Consider the following 11174-nt stretch of genomic DNA (forward strand, 5'->3'; position numbering starts at 1 on the left):
ATGCTCTGCTGACAGACTGCCCTGTGGGGAGACTGTCCTATGGGGAGTTTGCCTTTGCAGGAACCACCGATATCCAGATGTGTCCAAACATATGTTTCAAGTGGAAAACAACAGGTGATGAGCTGGGAAGGCTGAGTGGCTGCCAGGATCCATCCGTGGGCACCCAGAGTTTAGCACCCTTTCCCAAAGAGAGCTGGATTTGAACGGATCAACATGGCAGGGTCAAGTTCAAGTCTGCCTCAACAAAACTCTGGGGACTCCTTGAAAAACAGCTAGGACAGTGTGACAGCTGTTTAAGGATACCACAGAAAAGGTCCCTGGGTGAGCTTCCCAGGGGGTGCTCTGCTTACAGGAGGCTGTTAGGAGTGACACAGAAGACAGACAATGGGAGTGAGGGTGGCCAGGCCCAGGTGGACTCTATGCTGTGATCACAACTGATGTGAAATCTAACAGTAACAATGACAGTAGCAATGATAGCAATGATTATTACTGGTGGTGGTGGGCCCTACTGATCAACAGGCTGTGGGCCTGCAGGAACCCTTTCATGAACCATTTCCCACACTGGGATCCTCATGGCTCCTTCACTTGTTTAGGCTGGGGTCTTTTAAATGAAACACAAATCAGGTTTTATAGTTGCCAAATATTTGCAGTTACTTTAAAATCTGGTGGGACATAAAGAAAGGTGGAAAAAAATGCCCACGTGGAGGCACAATACGGTGGAGGTGAACAGTGAAAGCAATCACACAACACTCCCTAGGGCTGTGGTGTGGCAGCCGGCACCTCTGAAGCAGCAGGGTGATTTCCTTCTGTGGAAGCCTCCAGACTTGGATCCCAAAGACCTGGATTCAACTCCTGGCTCAGCCACTGCTTAGGAGTGTGAACTGGGGAAGGTTAATTAATGTCTTTGAGACTTAATGGACTTGCCCGTGAACTGGAGTTAGTGACCTACCTGTCAGGACAGTCAGGGATGGTCAAAGGAAGCAAGTAACCCTAGGAAGCATGATAAATGTCAGCTGAAACAGCAAAATTTGAATATATATGCAGTGTGACCTCTTACCTCTAAGGGCACTGAACCTCCCAGTCACCTGGCAGGTAGGGTTCTGGAGGCCTCCTGTCCTAACTCCTGGAGCAGGGGCACAGAGCCCAGAAGTCAGCCTGCCACTTCCCCTGAGAGCAGTGCAGTATCTGTGCCCTTGTCCCCCGGAATGCTGGCTGCGGGGCCATGTGGCTCTCAGGCAGCTCACCAGTTGACATGTGTGCCTCCATTGCTCTTGGGCCGGCATCACTTCCCACCACAGAGCAGCACGCTCTCTCCCAGGGACCCAGGGTACCACCCAAGGAACTGAAGGTCCAGAAAGAGCACAAACAGGAGGAACGTGGCCACTAGGGAGGAGACTTACTATATATCCCTTCTATATGCTGCAGCCACTGCGTGCGAATCTCAGATCTGCAGCACACCTGTCTGTGCTGGGGGAGTCTCAATGTGCTCTTTGGAAAGCCAAGGCTTTCACTGTCACCTTTGTTCTCCCTTCCATTCCTTTTGGGATGCACAGATGTGGCTCTTGCAACCCTTCCACTGCTCCGTGTCTCTTTGCTGCTTGAATCTGAGGTCATGTGACATCTGGGTCAAAACAATTCTGTGCTGCCACCCTCTTCTTGAAGAGGGCAGAGCAGGGTGATGCTGCTCCTGAGCTGGCACTGCACAGCTTTCTAGGTGGCACTACATTTGGCAGATTTTTTATCCTTGCTCTTTATCGCAGGCCTGTTGGGCAAATGATGGCAGAATTGCAAGCTTGAATGGGCTTGTCTGACAGTCCAGCTTTCATCCTGGCTGCTGCTGCCTGCCTTTTAAAGAGGAACTCTGAGCAGAGGGTAGTAACTTCACACTAATTCCTTGCTGTTATATACTTTGAGGTTTAAAATGTTGCATCTCAATCACCCTTGCTGTGCTGTGTGAGGTAGAAGATGGGCCGTGCATGTGTAGTTAATGTACTTATAATAGATGCACACACAGTCCCCGCTTAACTCTGAAACAGCAGTACTAGAAACTGACCAACAGGCCAGGGAACTCCACCAGGTACAAACATGTACATTCAAAGAATCCAGCCTGACCAGGCAGTGGCACAGTGGATAGAGCGTCAGACTGGGATGCAGAGGACCCAGGTTCGAGACCCCAAGCTCGCCAGCTTGAGTGTGGGCTCATCTGGTTTGAGCAAAGCTCACCAGCTTGGACCCAAGGTCGCTGGCTCGAGCAAGGGGTTACTTGGTCTGCTGAAGGCCTGCGGTCAAGGCACATATGAGAAAGCAATCAATGAACAACTAAGGTGTCACAACAAAAAACTAATGATTGATGCTTCTCATCTCTCTCCCTACCTGTCTGTCTGTCCCTGTCTATCTGACTCTCCCTCTGTCTCTGTAAAAAAAAAAAAAAAAAAAAAAAAAAGAATCCAGAACACAGGACTGGCTCCAGCAAAAACAGAGGGCTGTTGTATAAAGCCTCACAAGGGACAGCTCAATTATTCACACATTTATTAGACTAGCTTTAACCCCAGGCTGCATGAATCAGTTGGGGTGGTTTTAGGCAAACCCTAAAAGTAGGAGGCTCTGAACCCTTGATGGACCTAAACACAGTAAGAATTAGACAAGGTCCAGCTGAGAGTGAAATTTTTCTTGGATAAGAGTGAGTGAATAGATATGGAGGCAAACAGGAAAAGGGCCTCCGGGCTGGGGGCGCTGGTGAGGCTGTGCGAGGAAGGACAGAGGCCCACGGAAAGGCCCGTGAACGTGCTCATACCAGGTTCAGCAACAGGATGTGCTCTGTCCATCCCTGTACCACCCTTGTCTGCATGTCCCTAGAAGCCACATGCCTGGCCTCTGATCATTCTTCCTGCATGGCCTCTAATGCTTTATATATGATGGTTCAACCACTAATTGTGACTTTGCAGTGGTGTGAAAGTAATACGCATTCCAGGGAACCTGTACTTCAGATTTTGAATTTCGCCAAAAATATCTAGGACACACTTAAAGAAGAATAAAATATCAAGATTTATAATGATACTATAATAATTATAACAATATGGCATTGCTGCAAGGGGAGGCAGATAGACTAATGAAATGGTACCGAACCCAGAAATAGACCCATTGGTATGTGTATACTTCCCAATGACAACGAGAAAAGAAATTATTTTTCAGTGAAAAGAACCAGATTGATGGGTTATCCTTATAGAAAATAATGTATCACCTAGTTCACACCATTTACAAAAACTTCCAGGTAAATTAAAACCTCAACTATAAAAGATAAAACATTAGCCTGGCCTGTGGTAGCCAGGTCAACAGTGGATAAAGTGTTGACCTGGAACGTGGAGGTTGCTGGTTTGAAACTCTAGGCTTATCTGGTCAGGGCACATATGGGAGTTGATGCTTTCTACTCCTCTTCCCTTCTCTCTCTCTGTCTTCTCTAAAATGCATGAATGAATAAATAAATAAATCTTAAAAAAATATTTATAAAAATAAAATAAAACCTTAGTAGAAAAATATCTTTATGACCTCAGGGTAAAAATGGATTTATTATGACACCAAAAGAAAAAAAAATACAAAAGAAAAGAAAAATAAATAAAAAAAAAAATTTTGAATTTTGATCCTTTCCTAGGCAGGTGATACGTGTACAATGCTCTCTTCTGATGCAGGGTGGCAAGGCGATGCAGGAAGGACACAGCTGATGGTCGACAGCAATGGTTCTGAAACATTTTGAAGTTGGGGCGCATTTAAAATCCTACAAATAATTGTAGATGCACTATATACAAATTTCTGAGAAATATGTTATAATAATTAAGCATGCTTTTATGGTAATTAAACAAAATAAATATGACAAAATTAAATTTATTCTGACATCAAAAAACATTTTTATGTTACATTGTTTGAGGTATGCTTTTTAGAATTCATAAAAAAGAGGGGTTAAAAATTAAAAAAAAAAAACAAAAAAGTTATTTTTATATATATAGATACATTCTTAGTAAGATTTAGTAAATATGGCAGGTCCCGGCACAAATGTGTTAAGTTTTTTCATTCTTGTGTTTATGAGAAACATGAGCTTGATGTGTCCTAACGATTTTTTCAATGTTTGGGCACATATTTGAAAGGTAAACTCTCATTTCCTCGTCAATACATTGAAGAATTCCTCTCTTTTTACTCTTAATTGTGTTGAGTGCAGAAAACCCCCACCATACATATCATCTTAACTTTATACCAAACAAAGGATAGAAGAAACTTGTCTCCAGTCTTTCCGGGGAACATGGGGGGTAGTGTAAACAATCCAGCACCACAGCTTAACAGCCTTTTGCAACCTAATCAGGCAAGTGAGTTGGGGGGTTGGGCAGACTTAGCTTACAGCCAATTCTCCACACCTCTGTCCCCCAAAAATCTAAACTCAAAAAATCATGTTTGTTTTTTGGTCTCCAACAGGCACATATTTCTCTGGAATACCATAGGGTGCACCTGGCAATTTTCTAGGGTGCACCAGTGTGCCCTGGCACACACTTTGGGAATCACTGGTCTACATACAGTGTATTCACTGTATCAGATCATTTTCTCAACTGTGAGCAATGTGAGTGTTCTGAGCACATAAAGTCAGGCTAGGCGAAGCAACGGTGTTCAGTAGGTTAGGTGCATTTGATGCATGTTCAGCTTACGATGGCTTATCAGGACGTAAACCCACTGTACATTGAGAGCATCTGCACTTGCTCCCCACCTGGCTTATAAATTCCTTGAGGTCAGAAAGCTATCTCCAGCCTGCTCTGTAGGCTGTGTGGCTCTTTCCCAGGGCTTGGCCCAAACCAGACCTTAGTAACCACCTGGAGTGTATCAGAGACCTCCACGCGGTGCTTGTGAAGCTTCAGAAGTGCTGGTGAGCTTGCACAGGGCCGGGCAGAGCGTTTCTAGGTGAGCAAATCCCAGCTCATTCTTGGTGGGACATCAGGTTGTGGACAATCTACCTCACCTGCCTTTTGTGCCATAGTTTCTGCCCATGTTTCTATCCCGCTGCACAGAACTGAATGCTCTCAGCCTCTGTGTCTTTGCAGGTGCCACTCTTTCTGCCAAACGGCCCTTCGCTTCTTTCATCCATGGCCCTGTTCTTTTAGTTCCAGGACAACGGTCCTCTCCCCACAGAGCTGCCAGCATCCCTTGAACAGAGGTGGTGATGCCTCACTCTGTGGGTTTCGGGGATTTTCTGGAGGCCTGATGGGGAGGCTGGCCAGCTGCATTGCCATTGGGTTGACACACCTGCTTGGCAGGTATGGCTCTGCTGTTAGGCTGTGAGTGTCTAGAGGGCAGGTCCTCCATCCTCCTCATCTTCCAGCTCTCAGCTCTCAGCCCTCAGCACATGCTTGGCCCTCACTGACAGTTTATTGAGTGGATGTGGTTTCCAGCTTCAGCAGGTCCTGGAAAGGCAGTACTATGGCTCAGTACATAATGCGGGGGCAGAGCAAAGGTAACCCCTGCTGTGAGACAGGATGAATGTTTCAAGGCCTAGGGCCCCTCCTGAGAAGCTGGTCAACCAGGGTCAACCCTAGATATGATATTTGGGAGGCGATATTTGCTTTCCAGAACCCCAGCCTCATTTTAAGAACTTGCTCCACTTGGAGAGAGTTCTCTGTGTTTCATTTCCAAATCTTCATTCAGCTTTCTCTTTACAGCCTCCAGTGCTCAGTAAGGTCTGCAGAGATGAACTGTGGGTGTGGGGGTGTGGCAGGGTGTTGGACTGGGGTACTGAGAGGAGAGGGTGGCATTATCCCTGGATGAGGGGAGGCAGGAGAGAAGGTGGTGAAGAGGGTGAACTCCAGCCAGGTTTTGGGCCCAGCATACCCCATATGATGTGATAAGTGTGCTTCTCTGCTACCCTGCCTGTGGGACAGGGTGACAGTGATGGCCCCTTATCAAACTGTTCAGAAAACTAAGCAAATGAATGAGGTAGGTGCCTGGAGCTGTGCCTGCCCACAGTGATGGCTCAGGGAACACTGCTCCACTGTTTGAGATCAGAGGATGGTCTCAAGACTGGCTCTCCCACCTGCAACATTGTTTGACCTGCAGGCAGAGAGAAGAGGGGTGGCCAGGTTACCTCACTGCTCTGCTCACATTTTCTAGTCTCTGCTAGGAAAGAAATGCTGACCTCATTAGCCACTGTGAGAACCAAGGAGACGACAGGAGTGAATGTGTTTTGTGAGCTGTGAGGTGCTGATCTGAGGTATCTGTGAGGTTCCCTGGGTGAAGGTATTGGGAGGTAAAAACACCTCAAAGGTCCTACCACATGAGCCAATGACCATGTATTAATGATACTTTTAATTTTTGTCAGTGATGCTTCAACAGCCACCTAAGAGCCCATTAGCTTTCCCTAAGCAAATTGTGACAGTCAATTCCATGTATCAACTTGATCAGGCCACTGGGCCCAGATATGTGGTCAAACATTACTCTGTATATTTTTATGAAGATATTTTTGGATAACATTAACATTGAAATCATTGGACTTTGAGTAAAGCAGATGTCTCCTCCTCATGTTGGTGGGTCTCACCCATTTAGCTGAAGGCCTGAATAGAACAAAAGACTGACCTCCCCCAAGCAAGAAAGAATTTTGCCATCAGACTATCTATGGACTTGAACTTGAAGTGCAGCATAAGCTCTTTCCTCAGTCTCCAAACTGGAGACCAACCCTGCCAGCCTCCATAATTGCATGAGACAATTCCTTAAAATAAAAATAATCTGCCCTCCTCTCTCTGTGTCACACACACACACACACACACACACACACAAACACACACACACACACACAATTGGTTCTGTTTCTCTGGATAACTCTAATAGACCTATAAACATTTGAAGCCCTCAGCTACCTTTAAATTTATACTTCAACCATCACAGTGAACATGACTTTCATGAGGTACCACTTTTGAACACAGCTAGCCAGTCTTAGGTCTGATTGCCCTATCTCACCCATTCCTTCCAATGGAAGCCACAATAAGTACTCTTGCCACAGCCCATCTCCCCTGCCCCAGCTGCCTCCTGACGAACTCCATTGTTTCCAAACATGGCCCTGCATGGCATGCTGTGTTCTCCTGGTGCACCTGTAAATATAATACAATCTTTCAATTTTCTCAGTCTTTTTCTCTTGACTTGCTCTAGTTTCCCCACACCATACCCAAGGTACTATGATCAAACAGACTGTGACTGCAGCCCAGACTGGGAAAACTCGAGGCCGGCCCCAGACTGGATTATGGTCCCATCACATGGCACTCTGCTAGAGGCCAAAGGGCTGCTCTATGTGAGATCTGGGGCTGACAGAAATAACAGTCCCCCCTCAAGCAGCTGTGCCCCAAAGGACTGTTCCTTGTATAAAACAGAAATTACCATCATCATTATATGCACTGTCTGGCCCTACAGAAAGCCCAACTGAGCTGTGTTCAGAGTGAGAGCAAACGTTCATCCAGAGTAGGGTCCAGCAGAAGCTCAGTCCTTGTGTAGAGAGAGTTCCAGAAGCATCCATATCTGAGATAGAGCCCATTTACTTCACCCTGGGAAGGGGAAGACAGTCACCGCTCAGAGGAGAGTTAATTCACCCTGGTGACTCATAGTCACAGAAGGACACCATCACAAAACCTTCATATTTCAGAGCCTGGGAGGGAACTAACACGTTATCTGGGTCCAAAGCCCCTTATTTAAAAATGAAAAATAATCCCAGTGAAAACAAAGACTTTTACTCATCTGTAGTTTCTATTATGGAACCCCAAATGAGTGCTAATTAGAAGACTGAATCAAAGAAAAGCTTTAACCTACCACCCGTGTTCATTTTATGGGATTTCTTGCTGATTGAGGTAGTGATGCCTGGGTCCATCCATCCATTTGTTTATCTGTATGTCCATCCCAGTGTTCACCTATTCCTCACCAGTGAGCAGCCAGAGCAGCTGCACCAGGATCACAGCCTGATTTGCTCTCACTCTCTCCTCCTTCCTTTTCGTGTTTTCTCTCACCTGAGATGAAGGGAGTGTTCCAGCGGGGCTCAGCGCACGTGTGGGGTGGGGGAAAGGTCAGTGGCAGCCAGTGTCCCCGTGGTGTTTTTGAAACTCTCCAAGTCTTTCACATGCCTGTGGTGAGTGTCACCAGCTGGGATTGCTTCACAGACAGCACATGAGGGAAGGGAACTTAGTGAGGGCATCCAAAATAACAAAGGGCTGAAAATAAACCCTTGTCTTGTCCTCACAGTATTTGCCAGCGTTGGAACAGGGGGTGAGTGGACACAGCTGAGGACAAAGACATGTAGATACACCCTACTCAAGACTGCCAGGCCAGGTATACAGCCCACCAATGTGACAGTTGACTGTGAAAGGGACTGGCTGAATCCGTGATCAATAGTGGTGTTTGTTTTTACAGGAGCTAAGATAAGGGTAATTAAATCTTGTGCTCTGGGCTTTATAAACTGATCTCCACAGGAGAGTAAGAATTAATTTAATTTCATACACACACAACCCTCCAACCCTCCCCCAGCCTGGGATAACAGAGCAAGTGCATGCTGGAAGGATGCAAAGCAGACAGATTTGTCCCAACCCAGATATTATTCTCCAGGCCAATCAGGAGTGCGAAGCCAGGGCCTCCAGGCTGATCAGAGCTTCGTGGCTTTTCTCCGTTATGGGTTTATTACCCACAATCTGTATGGGGACTGTTTTCACACTTAATGGCAATCCTGAATCACTATCTATTTCCCATCTTCAACTGCAAAACAGCAACCCTGCGTGGGTGCTGTGCCATAAATATCGAGACCCATAAAGCCACTGCTGTGTACATTTGCCTTTTGTGTGTGTATATCTGACTTGCTAGCGCTTTGGCAGTCTGCCAGGCTCCAGGAAAGAAAAAACCATCCGAGCATCCCAACAGCCTCATTTTGTTCTGTGATACCCAGCAACTCATTTCCACTTCACAGGCTCTGCCTTGGAAGACAAATCCCAGACGGGCAAGGGGGTGGGGGACAGTGACTCTTTCCCAGGAGGAAGAGGGGGTGAGGGCAGGGGAGGGAAGATGAAAGCAGAAAAAGGCTGCATTTATTAAGCTGTTTTTCTTTTGGTGAAAAGAGCATTTATCAGTGATTTCATAGATCATGTGAGAGGTGGCTCTCTGCCAGTTTCCAAGAATGCAAACAACCTGCTGACATCATATACTAAAAATAGCCCAGGCTTTGCTTTAGGTGAATAAATAACCCAGGAGGACTAGGTTCTCTTCTGTTACATGTTTATTACAATCAGGCTGTCAGGCTTGAGTAACCAGGGGAATCATGTCCACACCCAAGGAGGAATGATGCAAAGACCCCTCAAAATATTTTGAGAGATGGCTGACCAATCTCATTGCTTCTCCAGATGGCCAGCTGAGCCTGGCCCTGGAAAGTGGGGGTGGAGTGGGGTGTTGACTCCCTTGTTGTGGATCTTCAAAGCCCTGGAGTGCATGTGTGTGTGTGTTGTATTTCTAGCCTGCCCTGCTCTCAAAACCAATAAAGGAAGGGGACTGGAGACAACTACAGGCTCAGGTGTGGTTATAGGTGACCCTCTGAGGCTGGGGCAGAGGTGAGACTGGTGACTGGAGAATGTGGGCTGAGGTTTGCGGTGAAGACAGACAAGCCAAGGCATCTACACATTCTGCAGGCCGGCAGGTAAGGATACTCCTCTAGTAGGGTCTGGACAGCCTCACCCTACAGCCCCTGACTTCCTGGCCTTGACTCCACTCTGGGAGCTTCTGTGTTGAGGATGTGTCGAAGATGCCTGAGGAATTGAGATTTGTAATGAGACCTGAGCCTTCTGCCTCATCGTGGGCACCATTCTCCCTGCTCAACCCCAGGTTCACATTGAGGGGCGGGAGGCATCCTCAGGGACTTGGAGGTATTTGGAGAAAGGGGCAGCTGGAGGGAGAAAAATGAACAAGAAAATCAGTGCAGGGAGATAAGGAGCCTGAGAATCAAAATAGCTCCTGGAGGGTGTTGGAGCCCTACGCACATCTGCAAGATTTCTCTTTACAGTCAGGGACACACTAGAGGTGGTTGCTATGGAAACAGGTGTAAAGGCTGCACTGAGAAAGGAGAGGGCTGGATATAAAAAGGAAAGAGGAAAAGGCACATAACACTCTTAAACCATCAAAGAGGAATACCACGGCACTTCTGAACTCCTGCAGGAGAAAGAAAGCTATTGAGCCCAGAGAATGTTAAATGCTGCCATCCTGGGAGGGAGCAGACTTTCAGATGCTGTAATTCTCTCCCCCATCAGCCTGGATATGGAGCCTGCTTTGCTGAGCTCAGATCCTCAACAGGAAGAATATTTTCCAGGCTGCTCAGTGTGGTGGACTCTTCAGGAAGCTGCAGGCTCCTCTGAGTTTGGCCTTGGGCTTCGGGAATGACCTTGGAGATCAGGCCATTTTTGTTTGTGTGTGTGTTTGTTTGTTTCATCACCTACACTTCTTCCAGAAAGGAATGATGAAGCACTTTGCTCAAGAAAGAAGAGATAGTGCTGTTTAAGGCAGAAACATTATTAAGTGTCAAGAGCTCCATGTGCCACTGAACAAGATGAGTGACCAGCCAGTGCCTTGAGCACATCCCAGCAGAGCCAGGAGGGAGGCAGAGGCCACACCCATCACACCTAACCAGCTCCACTGTGTTTCAGTGAATGTTAATGGACTAAAAGCACTTTCTCAGCCTGAGGAGTGGTTTAACAAGTCATCCACCTTCTGTCCCAGAACTTATAACGCAGCCCGAGGACATTGGTGCACTCCAATAGAAATGTCATGTTAACCACATATGTAACTTAAAGTTTTCTAGTGGCCACGTTAAAAAAGAAACAGATAAAATACATTTGAGTATACTTTATCCCAATATGTACAAAATATGATCATTTTAATATTGTATGTCCTTTTTTTCCTACAAAATCTTTGAAAGCCAAAGTATATTTTACACTTAGAATACATCACAATGAGCCACATTTCATGGGCTCATAGTCAAATGTGGCTAATGACTATGGTATTGGATAGCACAGTTCTAGAGTTTTCCACTAGAGATATGAAGAATGCAAAGTAAAAATAGAAAATAGGTCTGTTGGCTCAGGCACTGATTCTAACCACTTGTCTATATAACTATGGGAGCAATAATCACACAC

At 46.3% G+C, this 11174-nt stretch overlaps 1 long non-coding RNA gene across 1 annotated transcript; it reads right to left on the bottom strand.

Annotated features, from left to right (window-relative positions):
* Nucleotides 1–6842: 6842 nt before the first annotated feature.
* On the bottom strand, nucleotides 6843–7951 carry LOC136320299 (uncharacterized). The gene is made up of 3 exons (XR_010728300.1): nucleotides 7825–7951; nucleotides 7399–7562; nucleotides 6843–7115 (listed from the first exon to the last, which is right to left on the bottom strand). It is a non-coding gene; the product is annotated as an uncharacterized lncRNA (long non-coding RNA).
* Between the last annotated feature and the right edge of the window lie 3223 nt (nucleotides 7952–11174).

Source organism: Saccopteryx bilineata, chromosome 1, assembly GCF_036850765.1.
Source record: "Saccopteryx bilineata isolate mSacBil1 chromosome 1, mSacBil1_pri_phased_curated, whole genome shotgun sequence".
Taxonomy (NCBI): domain Eukaryota; kingdom Metazoa; phylum Chordata; class Mammalia; order Chiroptera; family Emballonuridae; genus Saccopteryx; species Saccopteryx bilineata.